The sequence below is a fragment of the Lycorma delicatula genome, chromosome 7, assembly GCF_047948215.1.
Source record: "Lycorma delicatula isolate Av1 chromosome 7, ASM4794821v1, whole genome shotgun sequence".
Taxonomy (NCBI): domain Eukaryota; kingdom Metazoa; phylum Arthropoda; class Insecta; order Hemiptera; family Fulgoridae; genus Lycorma; species Lycorma delicatula.
Genome location: NC_134461.1, coordinates 45,879,732 through 45,901,975, shown reverse-complemented (window position 1 = coordinate 45,901,975; position 22,244 = coordinate 45,879,732). Strand labels below are relative to the sequence as shown.

The following is a 22,244-nucleotide window of genomic DNA, read 5'->3' as shown; positions in this document are numbered from 1 at the left end:
TCACAAGTCTTTAGCAACAAACCACGAACGATTGATGACTTAAAAGCAGATATTCGTTGCATTATTAGTGGAATTCAAGCTGATTTATGAGAAAGAGTCACGTAAAATTTTATTGATAGCTACGTCAAGCAAAGTCGAGAAGATCATATGAATGATATAAAACATAATGTTATTATAAGCTTTAAAATAAAATGTTGGTTGGTTGAACAACCAACACATATATTATTTACATTTATATGTAAATAAAAGTGTAAATGTTCGTTTGTCCAAAATCTTAAATCTCCGAAAGTTCTTCACCGATTGCTTTGAAATTTTGACTCAACGTTGCATTCGAATATGTGCGCGTTTTTATTTAACTACTATTTATATGCCTAAGATGTCACACTTGTCACGGGTAAAAACATGTTTTTTTTTTTTAAACAGCGCTATCTGTTAGACGTAAAAGCAATATATCCTATACTAAATATTTTACGACTCCATTTCAATGTTTCCGATGTGTGTGTGTGTCCGCTATAGTCTAAAAAAACTACTGGACCGATTTACGCGCGGGGAAAAGGGAGAAGAGAAAATCGAAAAGGTAAAGGGGAAAATGAAAAAAGGTAAAAGAGAAGAAGGGGAAAATGGAAAAAAGGGAAATTGGGGAAAAGGAAAAATGGAAAGGGGATAGGAGAAAAGGTAAATAAGGGAAAGAGAAGTGGGAGAAGGAAAGATGGAAATGGGGAAAGGAAAATGTGAAAAAAGAAAAGGCTAAATTTTTTGAAGTTCCGTAATGTTCATTTTGTTAATGTTTTATAAAACTTTCAATTATTCTAATTTAATCGAGTATATATATACTCAAATCTAGCAATAGCGAAGCATTGTTGGGTCTGCTACTGTATATATATATTATTATATATTATTAATATATATATATATATAATTTATAATAGCAGGATGATAATTCTATATACATGTGATAAACCGAATGATAATTTCAATACAATAGTGTATTTATTTATCTTCATATATGTAACAGCAAGTTTAACAGATTAACATCTTACTTACATGTTCATTAATACATTTTGATGTAAATTTATTTAAATTTAATATCGATTTATACAAATTAATAAAAATATTAAATTGAAAAGTATATTTTGAAATGATAATAATTTATTAAATGCTTACCTGTCACCTATTTAAGGATAAACAAATAAAATTATGTGATGGTTTATAATTTTAATTAAGGATGAGCATGTTACTGTCTTAAATAACATATTTATATTTTTTTAATTAGAATACACGACTTACCTTTAAGGAAGGAAGTTAATTCGTAGAAAATTTTTGGGTAATATATAGGAATAATTATGATCAACATTAAAAAAAAGTTAGAGTTTTTATTATCTATTTTATTTTGCATTGATAGTTCCAATATTATTTATTAGCCATAGTCCACTTATTTACATCTAAAACAATTGGTCGTTCCCGTTTTTTTTTTTAAATACCACTTTTTTGGGAAAACGTGTAACGATCTTTTGGTATCTATGTTTCCATCATTCATTTTTTACAACTCTGTTTGACTGTACATTTCAGCTCAAAAGCAAAACGGATGGGGTCATTTTGGTTCCCAGTTAATCAAACTAAATTATATATACAGAATGCCTTGTTTACTTTGCAAATACTGTTTGAAATCTGCGTATATACAATTAAAATAAATTTTCCGCTGATATGTAATTTGGTACAAAATATGTAGCTACTTAGTTAAAATTTGTGCAGTATAATATTTTAGCAAGTGTAGTTGATTAAAAAAAAATCGGTTACGAAACATTTACAATTTACAAATAATTGTAAGAGTTTAAATTATAAAAGAAAAGGAGTACTGTAGAACTTATAGGCTGAATTAATATTAAACTCTGACCTTTCTTTTAAATTATGCAATATTTATAAAAATTAAAGAAAAATATTTGAAAAGGTTCTATTAAAGGCAAATCTTTTTAATAATAACGGATCTCAACAAAATAAAATATTGAAAAGCGAACCATGTATTAAATCATTTAAGTAGCCAATTTCAAATAATATTGAATAATATAATAATATTAGTGAATAATATTGTATTAATTAAGATCTTTTTAGAGTCTTTTGAAAATAAACATGAAAAGTATTACAAGGTGATATAAATACTTTTTTTTTGCGTTTAACCGAACGTATAAGGACATATCGATGACAAAAAGTTGAGCGTTGTAGGTGTGAAAGGTTGCAATTCGTTTTTTCTGGACTCAAACGCTCGCGCGGAAACACACACAATATAAATGTATACATAAAAGTAATAAACAGAACGATGTAGTCTTCTAAACAAGCTGTCACAAGCTGTCTTTCATCACTAAATACGAGGTCAACTAAATGAAAAGAGAAGTTGTGTTGTAACGATTATTATTAATAATAATAATAGCAATAATAAAAAAATCGCCCACAAAATTTATTTAGAATGATAGAAAAAAATTAAAAATATGAAGCATATTTATGTTAATTTTGAAATCAAAATTTCAGAACTTAATAGGTGTACAATATAGGTCTATTTTACGGTTGTTAGGCTAGTGAAAAATTACTCCTTTTTCCTTAGATTGAACTTTAAAAAAAATTCTTCTGATTGTACACATACATAATACAGAGTGATTCAAGGAGTTCACAACTTTAAAAGCATATAAAAATTTATTTAGATAACTTACAGATTTGATTAAGGTCCATTTTATAGTAAGATACATCAAGGTTTGATTCCTGTAGTTCATTAGTACCGATTTCGGCCACCAGAGCTGTCACCAGTGTTGTTAAAAATGGATACATTTACTGGTGTGGAACTTGCTTATTGTGTGTTTTGGTTTCACGATTTTAAATCAGCAACTGCAGTTAAAAGTAATTTTCGTAGAAAATACGGTAGGGAGCCTCCTAGTAGACGTACAATTTACTCTTGGAACCTTCGTTGAGACACCCACCGGGTTTTGTTAACCCATCGGGTTGGTCTAGTGATGAATGCCTCTTCGCAAGTCAGCTGATTTCGTAGTCTAGAGTTCAAACGTTCAAATCCTGGTAAAGGAAGTTTCTTTTATACGGATATGAATACTAGATGTGAATACCGGTGTTCTTTGGTGGCTGGGTTTCAATTTACTACACATCCCTTCACTTACACTCATACATATGATCCTCATTCATTCTCTGAAGTAATACCTGACGGTGATTCCAGGAGGCTAAGCAGAAAAAAAGTTGTTTTGTTAAACATACACAATCACCATTTCGCTCACGCTGAAACTGGTGTGGAACAATTCGGAGAAAGCTCTACACGTAAACCGAAGAAATCAACTCGACGTGCGTCACATGAGACTGGCATTCCACAAACGAATGTTTGGTGCTTATTACGTAAACGGTGACAAACTAACCACGGTTCAACACATTTCCGATGACGACAAAGTTGCTCCGCTGCAGTTTTATATGGAAATGATGGATTGAATTTATGATTGCAGTTTTATGTGAATTGAAGACGACAATGCATTTTTAAGACAATGTAATTTTTAGAGATGAGTCAACGTTTCACATCAGTGGCAAGGTGAATACCCGTAAATGCCGAATATCGGGTAGCGAAAACCCAAATGAAACTTTGCAGCACATTCGTAATAGCCCTAAGGTCAATGTTTTTTTTCCCTAAGCAAACAAAGACTGTACGGCCCGTTCTTCTTCCAACAGGCAACCTTAAATGTTTATATATCTGGAAGTGCTTCAAAATTTTTGTATTTCCTCAGTTAGACGATGATAACCAAGGTGGTCGCCATTGATGTTAGACGGGGCACACCAGCTCACTACCGCCTAGAAGGCCGACAGTTTCTTGATACTCGATTCCCAGGTCTGTGTATTGGTCATGAATGTCCAATTGAATGGCCATTTCGTACCCCAAATTTGACCCCGATAGATTTTTTCTTCTGGGTTTTCATTAAAGTTCGGATTTATGTGCCACCTTTGCTTGCTGATCTTGTTGAGCTAAGACTTCGAATTAACGCTGCAGCCAATGTAACGCTGGACTATGGAATGAAATCGACTTAAGGTGCATTGTATGTCGCATTACACGTGGAAGCCACATCGAACCAAAGTGAATCTTGAGTGATAAAGTTGTATTTTTCTATGAAATGAGACCTCAACTTAATCTGTAAGATATCTCAGAAAACTTTTGTATGCTTTTAAAATTGCGAGGTAATTTTTGAATCACCAGGTACAACATAAACCTGTGTTGTCGTTTTGTTACAGCGATAAGTTTTTTTTAACACATCGGAGGAGAAATCTCTATCAGACACATGCACATGTGATAGTGTCAGGCCCTCAGCGACTAAAGCCCCTCCCCTGAATAACACGAGAAGATCGGACCCGCCATAAACACAACACAGTCTCCGATGGAAATCGCAGAATCGCCTGTAAGAAAAGGGCGGCAAGGAACTCAGCGGAGTCCCACGGGTATCGACGGAAAACGTATAATATTTTTTCAGTATTAATTAGTTTTGATTTTTAATGGAGGAATCGAAAAAACTCTTTTTTTTTCAGAATTGAATTTATGAACCAATTATAAACTAACGGTTTTGATAAGAATTCGCATATTTAAAATTGTATTCGGACAAATGAGGAGTCATTTTATTCATATTAAAGCTCTTAAATTTGAAATAAAAAAAACTGAAGGTGTTCAGTTATACATTGAGAGAGCTAATAATTACCAAGGAATTTAATAATTAAAATGGCAGCATGATTCTAACATTAGGAAAGTAAAAACATCATATTTATTCATTTATTATATCAGTGTAGTCATGTACAGCATATATTGTTAAGATATTTCAATTCCTATTTGAGATATAAATTTCTGTAATATATAAAAAAAATCAAAAAAATATCAGTAATAAAAAAATAATAGTAATATAAAAATCTCCATTGTTGGAGATTTATTAAAAACAGCTTTTTTATTTATTTTTTTATTCTGAATCAGGAGTCTGACTAAACGATTTATAGATCAGTTGAATACTTTATCATGCTACAAAATTCCAGGGGTAGGCGAAGTAATTCCTTATGTAATCATTTCTCCGTTTTCCGGTGGTTGTCTTCATTTTACAGAGAAAGAATAATCTTTGTTGCACTTGTATTTAAGAGGGTCAACGCAGATAATTGATCAGTAACGTACTGCTTCCGCTCAGGTTTCGATCGATCTTCGTAAGCATAAGTGGAGGATGAACGCCTGTTTTGAGCAATTCTCTGGGATTAAATGTTAAGACTCACCGTCGATTGGATCGTTCTTTCTTACTCGCACATAATCTTTCTTATCCTTAATCCAATTTTCTTTATTTTTGGTTTATTAAGTATGTAACTGATCCTGCTTGTGTTCTCCTTGCTGAGGATCTTCGGACTTTAGAATCAGTACGTCCTTTGTGTAATCTGGTGAGAGATTCAGCGATATAACAATTTTTCCCTACCAGGTCGATGTATTGTAAGCCAAATAATAAACATGTCTGTGGTAAAACTATACTTTCGAATCCGTTTTATCCGGATGTAAATTCAGCAGATACATCTCCCTTCAAAATTATGAAACTTATCCCTGCTGCAGATTTTAAAACCTATATATCTTTTGTGCTTGATAGGTTTCATTAAATATTTGTAATGTAATATCTAAGTACAAAAATAACTATCACTTAGTTGACGTAAAAGTGATTTCCTTAATGTGAGTTCCCAGATTGATTCTCTGGTTAAAACTTTATAGTTAAATCCTAGATCCATGGAGGTTATAAAAGTGTTTTCATCCATAACACATAAACAAAACTCATTCTGCAGTAGTGAAAAGAAATAGTCTGCCGGGGGTAAGGTAAATAGATGAATCGTGAGAAAGGTTAAAATTTATCCATAGAGAAACTGTAAAACTATTTATAGCCTAATCCAATCTAATGTTCCAAGACCTCTTTAAATAAATAGGCATATCTTTTATCTACAGTTTTATTCTTAATTGAAATTATTTTATTCTGAAAAAATTATTTTTCCTCCAGACAATAAAAAAAATACCTTTCGGCACGCCGGAAAGTGGAGGTAAATTTCATCGGTGCTAGGTATGGAATAAAAACCCACCGGGTTGGTCTAGTGGTGAACGCGTCTTCCCAAATCAGCTGATTTGGAAGTCGAGAGTTCCAGCGTTCAAGTCCTAGTAAAGTCAGTTATTTTTACACTGATTAGAATACTAGATCGTGGATACCGGTGTTCTTTGGTGGTTCGGTTTCAATTAACCACACATCTTAGGAATGGTCGAACTGAGAATGTACAAGACTACACTCATACATATCATCCTCTGAAGAATTATCTAAACGGTAGTTACCGGAGGCTAAACAGGAAAATGAAAAAAAAAGTAGGGAATAAAAAAGATTTCCACCTTAAGAAAACCTTCAAATCATGGTGATATCAAAATCTTTACTTACATAAGTTTTAGGCATTTATCCAAAAAATGTTAGTAACTTTAAACGAATTAGATATTTTACTTAATAAGAAAGTTATAGCGATATTTTTGTTTTTTCGAAAAAGCCCCCCCATTTCCACCCCCATGGCCCGATTTTTTCCGTTAACAAACTCAACCGAGATTTTGGGACGAGTTATTTTTAAGGAACAATTTCAAAGTGATTGGCACATATCACTTTTGGTGGAATATATATACATATAAACTTTTGAGCTAACGATGGTTTTGGGGTCTCGGGGATGTGAGACGCGAAGATATGTCGAAATTTTCGACATTCGAAGTCGAATCGTGGTACCCATTACGATAAGTAGCTTTCTTATGAAATCTACCTAATGCACCTGACAATAGATTAGATTTTTAGAAAAACCTTCTCGTATTTCTAGATCTCTGAAGGAAATTACTAGTTTTTCATGTGAAATAAAAATCGTTAATCTAGACGCTTACTTACTGTTGAGAATATATTTAGATTATAGACTTTTATACTATAATGAATGCTGAGAGTCGGACCATTCTTACCCCTGGATGTGTGAGGAATGATAAAAATTTTATCCCATTGAAATTCCTGTTGTTATGAATCCGTGAATATTGTGTGACACCTGCTGTTGTAATTTAATTTTTATATAATATTCTTTATTCATAAAACAATATTTATAAGAAATTAGACTAGTAATATATTAGAAGTTTTTTTTCCAATAAATTTAATCATTAGGAAAAATGTGTGTTTTTTTAACTAAAGTCGTTTTGGTGAGATTAAACATTTTTTTTTACATCTTAATATAATATATGTATTTCACGTTACGTTATAATCTGTTAACTAGTCATCGATGGATGCACGGTATCGTCCTCTTATTCGTGATAACTTTCTCCAAGAATTGTGTACATTTGCTGACGTAAGTGAGTAGCTTTCGTAAATCAATACTGTCATCTTGTTACTTTATTATAAATATTAATACAAAAATTACGGTAGATATAAATTTATATTATTTTGCTTATTTGATTTATTCAGTTTTCTTTTTTCTTTACATCAGTACTTTTATCGACAGAAATATTTATTTAACATTATCAGCCACGTAAAGTAATTTATAATTTTTCTTCTTAACATAAGTACATAAAATTAAATGAATTTTTATTTATAAAAATCAATTTCACATTATCTTCTCCATTCCCCCTCCATAAAAGGTATATTTTAAATAAATCGCTCGCCCCAGATTAATGTTGTGAAGATTTGAAATTTAATCTTTCTTAATTCTTTGTCGGATAGTCCCGCTAAGTGATAGTATTTAAAATCAATTGTCCAATTATCAGCTGTTAAGTGAGTTGAATGAAAATAGATATTTTATTTCAATATATTATAGGTATATCTATATACCTATAAAGCATTAATTCTCAAACTTCGCCCACTGCCCACATTGAGAATCAAAAATTTTCTACCGCCCCCAAAATCTTTAAAGTTACCATCTGTTGAAAATAGTAATTGCAATTGCTGTTTTTAAGATATGGTATTAAAGATACGCTCCTAGAATTATAAAATTATTTATTATTATTGTTTTATTTATTAAACGTGGCATATCCTATTTCCGAGTTGAAACTTACATTTTAGTTTGAAATATCAAGAAAACATAATTTTTGCCTTTTTTTCAATCGGCCATCGCTTTCCTAGACCGCCTGAACGCTTTCAATTTTCTGTGGGCTCTCTACCGCCACCCCCCTGAAGGCCTCCAGCGCTCACAAGGGGGCGTTATCGCTCACTTTGAGAACGAATGCTATAAAGCAACTTGTCCTGGCTGACTGATTTGTCAATGCCCAGCTGAAGATAAATTGATGAAAAGTAGAATACATGTTCTTTTTACGGTGTACGTGCACTCAAAGAAAGACTTTTTTGAAATTTCGAGTTTAAAGGTTTAAAATGAAATAATAATGAAATTTACTTTTTTTTCTTAATTTCTCAGTTACAAATAAAGATAGCTTGATTTTTGGTGTGTGTAATTTTCATGTAAATATCTAAAAACGTATATCTAGATTTTTCAAATTCGACCTTGAAAGTGTGAAGAAAGGTAAAAAAAAACATTTGAACTAAGTTTGCAAATTTTCCCCATTTCCGACTGTACTAAACGAGATATTCACTAGATTGAGGCTTGAAAATGGTCTTCAGATAAATATCTTAAAACCATTTTCGGGGTTTTTTTGAATTTCTATATTTTACAGGGAACGACCGTGTACGGCGCGCCCGCTCAACCAACACAGCTACTGTTACTATATGTACGACGCGACTGGGTATACTTGCCTCCGGTTACTTGTCTAAAAAAATAAAAGTAATTTAAAAGTTAAAAAAAAAGAGAAACGAAGTACAGTTACCTCCTAGAGGTGTTTGTCGGGTAACGTTAAGAACCGGCAAAATACATTTGTACGGAGTTATAACCCTTATTTTTAAGATGGAGGCTGACTGTTTTGAAACCCACATTCTAAGGATCAGTTTCGGGTTCTGTACAGACCAAACTGTTGTTTTGAAGAAATTATAATACACTGATATTTTTTTATAAATTGAGGCTTTAATTTTTATATATCATCATTATTCTGACAAGCGTGAGATCAATGAACAGTTCGGGATCAAAGGGGCAGACTCCTCTGGCTAAACGGGAAGGACGAGCGAAGTGAACTACGAACGGCTAAATTCGACGGGAAACGCTAGTAACACATATAGCGCGGGCAAAGCTGCAACGGAGATGATATATTTTTTTGAGCTTGCAAGTATTCTTCAGATATTTACGAGTATTTAAATACCACTTTCGAGTTTCGATTTTTTACAGTGTACGACGCGGCGGTTCAACCAACACAGCCACTGCTACTGATTAGTGTCTGTGCGACGCGATTGGCTGCACCTGCCTCCGGTTGCTTGACTAAACAACAAAAAAATAAAAGAAAATTGACCGCGACGGTAAACGCAAGTAACCATTTAGCGCAGGGAATGCTAGTATATATTTGGAATATGTCGTGAGTGATTCATAATCAACCCGGACAAAATCAACTCGAGATAAATGGATGAAAATTTGTATATAGGTTCTTCTTAAGGTGCATACTAAGAAAATATTGTTTGAAATTCCGAATTCAAAGGGTTAAAACGGAGTAATAATGACATTTTTACAATTTTTTTAATTTCTCGGTAAAAAATGAAATTCAGAAAGCAAAAACAATAAAATTGTAACCAGATAAAAATGTAAGTATTAAGGTAATTATTTTTTTCCTTGCCTTATTTTTAAATTTCTTAAATCATTTCGATTTTTGGCGGTGTAATCTTCATATGAATATCGTAAAACTAATTTCTAGATTTTTTAAATTCCTAGAGTAAAGGATTAAAATAGATTTTGAATTTTTTTTTTTTGAAACCCGGATATTTTTTTGGTGTGTGTATTTTTCATGTAAATATCTAAAAAACAGTTTCTAATTTTATTCGAAATTCGAACTAGAAAGATAAAAACAATTTCGGCAGTTATTCCAAATTTTTCCCATTTTCGACTATACTAAACGAGATATATTCACTCGATTTGGGCTTGTAAATACTCTTCAGATAAACCATTTTCCGATTTTTTGAATTTTAATATTTTAGAGCATAAAAAATTGTTTTTTTAAAAATATTTTTGTAGTTTTATGATTTCGCTGTTGAATAAATCTTTAAGAGAATCGGTAAAATTGCGATTGTAATATACATTTGTAATTCTGTTTATGTATTTCGCGAGCGAAGCTGTGACGGGAAATATAAAAACCAATTAATTGGTCCTCTTTTCTTTGTTTAGCCTACTTTCTTAGTAACCACCGTAAGGTATTACTTCAGAGGATGATATGTATGAATGTAAACGAAGTGTAGTTTTGCACAGTCTCTGTAGATCATTCCTGAGATGTGTAATTAATTGTAACTCAACCGCCAAAGAACACCGGTATCCACTATCTAGGATTCAAATGCGTATAAAAGTGGTTGCCTTTAATAATTAATGGGTCCTGTACTGACCATACTGTGTCTTTGAAGAAATTACCATATAGTTTTTATAAATTGAACAAGTTTTAACTTTTATTTGTCGTTATTATTTTCATAAGTATAAGTTTAATGATCACAGGGGGTCCAGGAGGCAGAGCCGTGACCGGCTAAACATCTCCGGACCGCGACAGGAAACACAAGTTAACACATATTGCGCGGGCGAAGCCGCGACGGGGTGCTAATTTGTATATATTTTAATTTTTTTATAGTATTTCATGAGGATTAAACTCTTTTGTAGTATTCAGGATTAAAGTAGGTAAATAACAATTTGTGAATAAAAGATAGTTCTAAAATTACATTTCAAATACGCGTAGTATTAAGATTTTTGTACAGTACTAATCAATCCTACGTATAAAACTTATTATTTAACTGGTTTTATTATTTATTTTTTTTATTATTTTTTTGATCTGCAACTGTTTTAAATATATTATAAAACCACATAATCCATTGATTAATTTCATATAATTTTTTATGTATGTAATTTATTATTCATAATAATAATAAATAAATGTTTTTATACATTTACGTTGTAGAAAAAATAAAAATATTACATTGGATTTTACATAAGTATTTTAATAAATAGAGTAACTAATGCGTTTTCGTAAGATGTTTTGACACAATATAACCAGTCGAATGTAATTTATTTACTTTTTTTTAAATTAAATTTATCATTAAATCACTACCGGCATTTAAACTTAGTTATGGATTTTGTAATTAACTGTTACTCTCTCATTTATTTACTTTAACAATTTTTAACTGTTCTTTAATTTTATTAATCTTCATAACATTTTTTATTAACTTGCTCTTGAACAATGTATGTGAGGTGGACTATGCATGTGACAACATGCATGCAACACCTTTTAGCAACATTTTAAAGTCATTAAGATGCCTTAAGTTGCTAAGTGAAAAAAAATGTCCCTTGAACTTATGAAACCTCATTTACATGCATATTTTCTTAGAAATTTTCTTAATAAAAAAAAGATCAACTGAAACTTACCCTGTTTCAGTTTGGATCTAAAATTTCTACACGTTTGAAATACATAATTTTATCTAAACGTAGGGGCTACCTACTATAACAACCGACTGGAGCTAAATGATAACGCTATTAGTTTTATAAACAAGTGAAATGTACAGTTGCTACTAGAAATTCTGTACAGTAGTGACCGAAGTTTTAGGAAAATTTAGTGCTTTATAACGGATCCGAATTTTCGAACGAAAATTCAAATATCTCGAAAACGGTCGGTCCTAGCGCTCTGAAAATTTTTTCGACTCCTGCGGTTACACCCCATCCGCTCTCAGTGGTACTCGTAGGATAATAATATTTTCAAGTGCCCCCGGGGCGCCGTTTGGAAATTGGGGAGGGGATTGGATGGGATACCACCGTAATATCTCGCCAACCGTTTGAACGATTTTCACGATTCCAACGACATACGTATCAACAGGTCGAGCGCTAAGTGTTTAACGCATCGGGTACACTCTTGATCGACCGGATCTTGGTTATCCGGAAATCAAAGCGTTTAGCCGTATGTTTTGATTGCACTCACCCAACGTAAAACGTACCAATCCGATCTTTCGCTAAATACGCTCAAACATGTGCGCTAGCGCAGTTGTAAAGTATAAACTTATGAAGACTAACAAGTAGAAAATAAAAATATGTTAAAAAAATTTTAAATACTACTTTTAAATTAAACGCTCTAAAAGGTAAAAAATAATTTTAGGATCTCAAAATGGATTTGACGACAAACTTTGATGGTTATATGTAAGATTATGTGAAAACATCAAATTTTTAATTTGACTTTCACATAATCTTACATACTACCATCAAACCCTGTTGTCAAACCAATTCTGAGGTACCGTCTGAAAATGATATTTTACCTTTAAGTGCGTTTAATTTAAGAGTGGTGTTTTAAAGATTTTTTTAATATTTTTTATTTATTATCAAATTATTTATTGACTAAAAATGAGTAATTGCCTGGATGAAATTTTAGAATAAATCATTTGTAGAATCAGACTGATTCATTGTCATATATATTCCATCTTGTTTATTTAAAAATCATTTATGAAGGGTGTCTTTGTGATCTTTTACATATCCCTTTTACAAGCTCCGATGAGTTCCAGTATTGTTTGACATGTAAGATTTTGTAAATAGGTCTCCTATCCGCCTCTATACAGGGCAGTTTACTCAGTTTAGAAAGCGTAAACACGTAGATGTGCAGTACTTCTACTTGGAGTATCTGAAGTAATATTGACATTGCTAATCGTACAGTTGAGGTAATAGTGTACCGTGTGAGTACATCTTAGGTAACAAGAAACTATTCGCCAGTTAGCAATCCATCCCAACCTTATAAAATGAGCTTCCTCAACTTTAACGAGTAATAGTTTCCGGTTGTGCGTGATGTGAAATATTTGAAGGGTTTTACTTCCCTGTACGAAGTAAAGGAAGTATTGTGATCGCGAAAAATGTCGGTTTTTTTATTTCAACGGAAATATCCATTTTGACCATCTCTGAATTCATTTTGACTAGTTTCGGCGTGACGTCTGTACGTACGTATGTATCTCGCATAACTGAAAAATGATTAGCAGTAGGATGTTGAAATTTTGGATTTAGGACTGTTATAACATCTAGTTGTGCACCTCCCATTTTCATTGCTATCCAAAAGATCCAAAAGATTGAACCAAAAGTGTCCAAGAAAGCCCAAAATCCAAAACAATTTGAATTTTGGACTTTTTCTTAACTGCAGTAATAAGCCCTCATTGAGAGCTTTTCAACGATTATTATAAATGGTATTTATTTTCATTGGTTCCAGAGTTATAGCCAAATGAAAGTTTAATTAATGAAATATTTGGATCTTAAAGGGGAACGCACATCGATTCAAATCCGACTTCATCTCCTTTTTTTAACTCTTTTCTTTAGTTTAAATATATTGATTTATTAATAACTATTAACCGCTGATCGTAAACAAAGTTTTACGATCAATAATAATTCAGTAATAACAATAACAAAAAAAATATGAAGAAATATAAAAAGTTATTATGAAATAAAATTTTATGTACTTGTAATTTTTTTTAAATGTGTGTATATATATATTTTTTTTTGTATATATATATATATATATATATATATATATATATATAATTTAATCTGCGTACAAGGAAGTCATATAGTGTCCACATCAGATTTTTTTTGTCAAGTCTTTGTATTACTATTAAAAAATAATTTTTCACTGCTATGTAGACAACCCTTTCATCTAGTGAACATCAGCGAAAGAACTGTCAGTAATTTCAAGTGTATAACATTAGGAGCGTATAGTCGTTATTTCCTTGCATTTTTTCGCTAGCTAGAATTAAAAATGGTTTGAAAGCAATTTTGTAATTCGGAAATTGCATATCAGTTGTAGGAAAATAGTGCTTCTGCGTGGCGAGCCAATCAGAGCAAAGGAGTTTGGTCACGTGACATAAGGTCCCGCCCCCTCGCCCTTACCACTCCGCCATCTTGTGACATCATTAGCGTATGTTTGTAGGGTATCATTGTATTATAATTACGTATCATTCATGCGTTGTTTAGGAATTTTGCTGTTGTTTCCTTTGTAGTGTAAATTCAACAAGGTTTTCTTATGTTTTATTGGCGTATCAATTCAGCATTTCAATCGGTTTACTCATCGTCACACTCCTGATTCCACCATCTGTGCCTTTTCTTGGTGAGTATGCTATCTCTTGTGCAGTTTCTACTATATGTTTTCAAGTCTTGGCAATTTTGGGGGTTGACGTTTTTCAGTCTTTCTTGCAACTGTCGCTTATTTTCTAGCAACTTATGAGTATCTACCCTGCGAATTCTGTTTTGGGTCGTTGTCTTCTTATTCTGAGGAATGAATTTCACTTTAATTGTTGTGAGATAGTGATCTGAGTCGACATTAAATTCCTACTTCACTTTAACGTTCATAATTTCCAGAGTGATCCTTTTGGAAATGGCATTTAATTTTTATATAAGCAAATATAATTTTCTCACCCGTTTTCTATCACTTTGTATACAAATAGATAGATCATACTACCTGTTAATTGAGCTGCTCAGTAATGGATTAACTTACCTTTAGTCAGAAAATTTACAACCGTCTACGTGTGGAGCATGAGAAGAGATGCATTTATAATACTCAAAAAAGGCTGAACTTTACTTGCTACATAGCCCGTAATCTGACTAGTTGCACTACCAAGACGTAATCAAGAGTTTTCACAAGGATCAAAAGATTATTTTGATAGCCAAAATTTGCTAAAACTCATGAACGTTACGTATTCTATTGTTAGAAACTCTATTCTATCCCTCCGGGTTGGTCTAGTGGTTAACGCGTCTTCGCAAATCAGCTGATTTGGAACTCTAGAGTTCCAGCGTTCAACTCTTAATAAAGCCAGCTATTTTTACACGGAGTTGAATACTAGATCGTGGATACCGGTGTTCTTTGGTGGTTGGGTTTCAATTAACCACACATCTCGGGTATGGTCGAACTGAAAACAAGACTACACTTCATTCACACTCATACATATCATCCTCATTCATCCTCTGAAGTATTATCTAAACGGTAGTTACCGGAGGCTAAACAGGAAAAAAGAAAGAAACTCTATTCTAGTTATGTCTGCTTTTCAAAGTAGACATAATACATTCGAAAACGAAATACATGCGAACGTATTAGGAATGTTTCAAATAAACTTTATTCCATGTTCTTGTACGAGTAGATATTACTAATTATTAAGATAATTGCTAATTTCTTAGTTATTAGGATTCATTTTCAATTATTTTTTTTATCTTTTTTTGTTATCAAAAAGCGGGCATTAACAACTGCGGTCATTATCCCGGTGAATATTGGTAGCATATGAAAAGATGTTATGTCTGACCAGGACTCAAACCCGGGACCTCCGCATAAAATGCCGCGACACTACTTACTGAACCACGGAGGTCGGGAGTTATTTTTTAATGTCCTCTTAATACAATAATTTTTTTATTTTTTTTTTTGTAAATAAAGTTCTTGACAGTTGTTCACAATTAGGATTATTGACCAGTTCTTTAATTCTTGATTTCTTTTAAGAGCAAATTTTCCTATTAATTTTCCATAATTTTCCTATTTCTTCTTTCAGAAGGAGTCATGAACTTTTTAATTAGTTGACTCTTAACAAAAATATACTGTTATTAGAAGATATATGTAGGTACAAGAAAACTATCATATTTTAATACTTATTTAAATAAACTGTAAGAATATTGAAAGTAATAATAAATATGTTTATTTTTTTATTAGGATTGTAGATTGTTTAAATCGACTGCTTTTTATTTCTTTATTTTGTCAAATACTTATCTGTCTTGGAGGTTTTTTTAATTATAAAGAAAGTATTAATATAAAAATCACGAAATCAGCCATTATTTTCGATTTTTAATTATTCGTTAAAACTCGACAAGAACGACGGTTTCGAGCACTATGAAATCGAAGCGTAAACGACTGCTTCAACATAGTTTGGAATAATAATGATTCAAGCCTTTCATGCTGAAGAGTATGTATGACCTTCAGCACGTAAAGATAAGCGTCATCTCTATGTGACCCCATGACCCACAAGAAGCTTTAAAAAAAAAAATGACCTAAATGGTAGTTCTAGAATCGAAATGTTATATGAATAGAATTTTATTTAAAGGTGAGTAAATTTTTCCACCTTATTTAAAGGTGGAAAAATTATCACAAAAATGGTAATGGATGAAAATTCTATGTGTGTTCTTTAATACCTCGAATATCTAAAAGTATTCCAGGTCTCAAATTTTATGCTAGTACATAAAATTGTAATATTATCATGTGTACAGAATAATATAGTGTTAGGGTGGTTAATAATACATTTGCCAAGAAGCAAAGCATTGCTCGTGTACGTTATCTATATACTTTTTTTTTATAATCATGTGTAGCGCGAAACACGATGGCGCGCCACGCATGCAAATGCATGGCATTTTACAAAGGTTTTACAAACTTTTGTAAAATGCTTCATTCAAATAGGTAGAATGGTTTTTAAAATATTTTTGACGGTAGAAAATGTTATAAACGATATATATTATTATATATTAGATTCATCTAATTAAGAAAGCCTTTTCTTTTAATTAAAAATGTTACGTAAGTATTAATAAAGAAAGATAAAGTTAATGTATTAAAAAAAAACTAAATAAACACGTTTTAGTTAACTTCAAAAGTTCAATTTTATTTTTAGAATTATTTTTGTTTACGCTAATTATATTATTAATAAAATAAGTTAAAATTATTATTATTATTGGTTTGCTAATTTATTTTATTTTCATTCAATTTTTTTCTATTTTGTAATAATTATTTTACTGATCATTGTTCTAGTCACCCAAGTTACTCTCTCTTTTATCCCGTATTTGCAATTAACGATTTCACTTTTGGGATAAACCTTAAGGGCGATAATTAATTTAACCAATACTTATGTCAGTTATTTTCCTGCTGCTGTTTATAAACAAGCTCATAGAACTAGCTTACCGTTGTTTAAACAGCTATTATCCTATCAAATTACATGCCATGCCATCTTAACTGAACAGATTCCAATGATAAAAGCGAATAACTACCGTAAAGACTAACGAATGAATAGGTTGTATGTGTTATATCTTTATTGGTGTGTGTGTCCGTCCGTCCATTAAAGTACGGTTCTGCTTTTTTGCATAGTTCGTGCTTCAGGCAAATTTGAGAATGTGTGTGTGTATATATATATATATATATATATATATATATATATATCTTGGTTGGTATTCTACTATGCGGTGATAATGATTTATTTATTGAATTCCTGTTAAATTATTGTTTATAAGATTTTAGATATTTAGCGCGTGCTCTTTCAGAAATATAAACGCTACATAACGATACCATTGTACATTACAGACTGTATTTTTAAATTTAATTTAATACCGACATAATTTTGTTAAAATTAAAACTGTTCAGGAATTATCTATTACCGGAGTACAGTAATTGAGTTAGAGGTTATTATGAGAAAGTACGATTTTGAAATAAAAATTATATATGTATATATTTTATTTATTTATTTTTTTAAATTGGGTATTATCTTGTTATTATCAGGCCGACTGATCCTTTAGCTGAACCCTTATTTGAAAAATACAAGGTAACACAAATATTCACATCAATTTTTTTCAGATGTGAATTGTTATCAAGATTTTTCATCCCAAACAAGTTATAAAATTTTGTGTGAACATACAGTTCTCCACCATGATCCTCATTATGGTGCTAAGCCTTTGGTACAAGCTAGGATTTGAAACCGCATAGTTTTAAACATTTAAAAGTTTTTATCATAAAAATTGTAAAAGTTTCAACAAAAAAAACTGACAACGCAGTTGTAGGACTTTCCCGTCACGCCGTTACAATTGTGGGCTGTTTCTGATGCACGGGTTACACACAGAACTTAATTTAGAATATTTATCATTTTATTTAAATATAATATTTTTTAGTTTATTTAATTCAATGATTGTAACTAAAGCGCGCGTATACCGTGTTTAATTTGCGCAGGTGTGGCGGTACTAGCGGTGACGGTCGGCACTAACTAAACTAATGTAATTTCACAACTAACATAGAACAAATTTCGCTTATGCGGTTGGCAGACTGGTGTAGCCGTGAGCTACACCAGTCTGCTCAATCTGAGCTCTCAATGAGGGCTTATTGCAGTTATTTCGGGCTTTTTTTGTACACTTTTGGTTCACTCGATTGCAGTCAAAAGGAGAGGTGCACAACTAGATTTTAAACAGTCCTAAATTCAAAATTTCAACATTCTACGGCTAATCGTATTTGAGTTAAGCGAGATACGTACGTACTAGAGATGTCACGCTGAAACTAGTCAAAATGGTTATTTCTGTTGAAATCTGTAAACCGAAATGTTTCGAGATTACAATACTTTTTGTACAAGGAAGTAAAAACGATCTAAAAATAAAAATATTATACTATGTCTGTTCTTTAAATTTCACTTTTTGAAGTCATTACCAAAGTTAGTAAATAAATTGATGGTAGTTTTAAATTTGACGCTTACTTCTAAAAATTGAAGTTTAAGAAATAATTGAAAAAGTACCACATTGTAATTTTTAGTTCTTTAAAAAAAACTGGACGTATTATTAAAAAATAATTATTTTATTTATTGAATTTGAAATATGAAGATTTTATAAAACATTGATATCAATGTTTTTAAAATGTTGTTTGGCAGGAAGAGCGCGTAATTGGGACAGCGAAGCTTTAACCTGTTTAATATTGTTCCGATTTTAACCTGTTCGATAAGTAAGAAATTGTTTGGAAAAACAACGATGGAACGTCTAAATAATCAATTTTTTCCGTATGTTAATAACATAAATTTTACTGAAGTTTGCTTTATTAATAAATCAGTTTTACCAAGAAGTGGTGCCAAAAATTATGTAATATAGAGTAAGATGGTAGGATGAAACGAAATAATTTCTTGCATGTCCTTCGTGAACCTAAGGAAGTAAAATTTTAAATAATAGAGGAATTTTCTAATTCGTTGAATAGTTACTGAGATTATTCCGGACAAACAAATTAATAAATAAACATTCTTGACTTTATATAACAGTAACATTATAATTAGATGTAATTTAAACAGTGTTGTTTTGATAACTTTGAAGGAACTATTTTTAATATTGTTTATGTTCGCATGTATGTATTATGTATTCGTAGAGATAACGACTAGAATAAATTTATAGAAATAATATATCAGTTTTATTCTTAAAAGAGAAAGTCATTTTAATCGTAGTAAAATATCAATTTAATGTTTAAAAAATTGTAATACGTTATGAAGTGGTTCGTTGCTCATTACTTTTTAAATACGTTATTTTATACATGTACCGTGTAATAGAAGAGCAAGACTGCACCCGCTTGTGAAATAACAACACCGGTACTACGGCGGTGTGAGGTTGCATTCCGTGGTTTCTCCACGTCCTTGCTAGGAATGAGGCCGACGGCCAGCGGGTTGATATTTCTTTCTTTCTTCTCGGAAGTCGACGTTGCGGTGGCTCGTTGTTTTACTGGTCAGACCTGCTGACATATATCTTAGGCGCCTTATTCTATTCAATTCATACGATTTTTAATACCGTGTACATACTTTTGATTTTCTTTTGCAAGTATTACACCCTTGACATTCGTTCAAAAAATGTACTTTATAAGTATTTTAATAATAATTAAAAAAAAGTTTCCAAAATCTGTAGTCGAGTACTTTATTTAAACTGAAATTCTTTATTCATATTAAATTTATCATTATGTTTTTACCCCTTTTTGTTACAACATAGTATTTAAATTAAAAGTCATTTGTAAAGTTGACAGTACATCAATACTGCCCGCTCCACGACAGTATTCTCCCTCTTAGTAGGAATTTCAATTATCATTATGATGCAATTGAAATTAGGCTGAAGAAGATGGGATAGTCGACTTGTGAACCCACTGGGTTGGTCGTATAGTGAAGTCATCATCTCAAATCAATCAGCTGATTTCGAAGTCTTGAGTTCTAAGGTTCAAATCCTGGTAAAGGCAGTTAGTTACTTTTATACGGATTTGAATACTAGATCGTTGATACCGGTGTTCTTTGGTGGTTAGGTTTCAATTAACCACAAATATCAGGAATGGTCGACCTGAGATTGTACAAAACTACACTTCATTTACACTCATTCATATCATCCAGAAAGAAAAGAAAGTTGATTTGTAAAAATGTGTTAGTGTATCATCAAAAAATAAAACTTTCAAATGTAAAAGGATTAAAATTATTCCTTGTACAAGGATGTTACTTCTTAGCGAGGTATAGAAGTGATGCATTATAGCAAACTCATTCCAGAGCCAACGGTATACAAGGAAGATATGCTCCAAGCTATACGTCCGATCATACTTAATTTCCTCATTAGTTAAGATAAGATACCCTTTACAGCTATTACAGCTAAATCGATTAACTACTCAATTCAAATTTTAAAATTTATACTCTGTAAATAATCAGCTTTCGTGTTACATATGTATTTATTACGTTTGTATTGTGATTAGAAAAATTAGTAGGTCCAGGTCTATATAAACTGTTAAGCTAAATGCGCAGCCACCGGGCACAAAATTTTCTTTTTTATGGGGAAGAATAAACAAAAAAGAAAGAATATTGACTCAACATATCTTACTGTCTTCACAAAAGTGGACTGACATGTTGGCACCAGCAGTATCAGAACAGCGAAGAGTTCTGTTTTCTTATAAAGGCTAAGGAAAAGGTATAGATAGTTAGAAAAATCTATCTACCTACAGAGGAATCACAGCACTGAATAATTAACCTTTCTCAAAGGATAACTCAAGCACACTTCTAAGCAGGAGTTCTGCCCATTCTGTCCAAAATCCCATAAGAGATCAGAGAACTTTCGAACTGAATGAGAGAAGTACATTGCTGATCAACGGTTTTATGTTGACTTGTTACTAAATGTTGCCTTTCCTTCAGAGATTAAAGAACATCCAGGGCTTAAAGGGACATCTTCGTTTACAGACGAAATTTTATGGCGTATGGAAGTATAAAACTTAATTACAAATCTGACTTTTACTGAAGGCGGTTATGACTGTCCCTTACAACCAAGAATATATCGTAATATCCGTAGACACAAGGCCATCCTGTGATTTTTTTAAAGAATTATTTAAGTCTACTTACCCTTAATAACTGTATGGTGGTCAGCTTGAGCCCTCCTCGTTTTCATATTGGTTGATATTTTTTTATTATGCCTGTTTGTTAAAAAGAAATAAATTGTCTAATTATTGTTATTAGAAGAGGAATTCTTTCGCTAGCGGTAACTCTAGAACAAAGCGTTTCCAGACTTATATGAACCTTTTCATTATTTTCAGCAGTAGAACATGTTTCTTCGTGGGACACTCTGTACATATTAGTCATTAATTCTACGAACTTATTGCTCTTTACATGATTAAAAAGTTAGGAATACCTGCTATTTATGACTTTAAATAATTCCCGAGTATTATGGCCTCTTTTATAAAAGTGTATTTTAACCAATTTTGTTTGCTGTCAGAGTGTTTATTAGCAAAAGTGTATTATAGTCTTATTAACTGTGCCGTTCGTTTTATTTGAAGCCAAATTTTAAAAACCTTAGATACGTTAGTATGTTTGACTGACATCGTAACACTATAATCAGCTAATCGCTTGGAATTGTTTCAAGCTGTCATATGTAATTGTCTCATATATTCTTAATCTTTTTAAATTTAAGTCATTCAGTTTTTAAGATTGTCAAAAGAGAAATGTTTTCAAAGAGACTTCTGATAATCAAGCTACAAAACCGTGCGTTCACAAACCGACACGCAGTAATAAAAATAATTATCGTTACTTTTTTGTTATGTAATTAAATTGGCCGCCCTGTTTTTCTTACCCTCTAAATATGAACTAATATATAATCTATAAAAAAATGAGAAACCGCAAAATAAAATAAACAGGTCATTAAATTCCATAATCATAGAAATTGATATGTAAATTAAAGTTTAACCGTGAAAAAATATAAGTATTAAACTTTTATTTGCTGTAATGTCGACAATTTAACTACAAAAGATACAGTTTGATTTCCTATTAGTCATTGAAGAAAAAGAGTAAATTAATATTCAAATACCGTTTGACATACACATATTTCTACTTTAATTAATATATTAAAACGATTTCATATGTTGAAAT

The 22,244-nt window shown here is 31.6% G+C and overlaps 1 long non-coding RNA gene across 3 annotated transcripts in view; it reads left to right on the top strand.

The window, feature by feature from the left end:
- Positions 1 to 22,244, top strand: part of LOC142327841 (uncharacterized) — a 180,756-nt gene that overhangs the window by 21,660 nt on the left and 136,852 nt on the right. The window contains exon 1 of one of the 3 annotated variants that reach the window (XR_012757107.1): positions 14,089 to 14,221. The exons of the other annotated variants lie outside the window; for them this stretch is intronic. This is a non-coding gene — a long non-coding RNA (uncharacterized LOC142327841). Of the gene's footprint in view, positions 1 to 14,088; positions 14,222 to 22,244 lie in introns of those variants that run through there. 3 annotated transcript variants of the gene reach the window in all.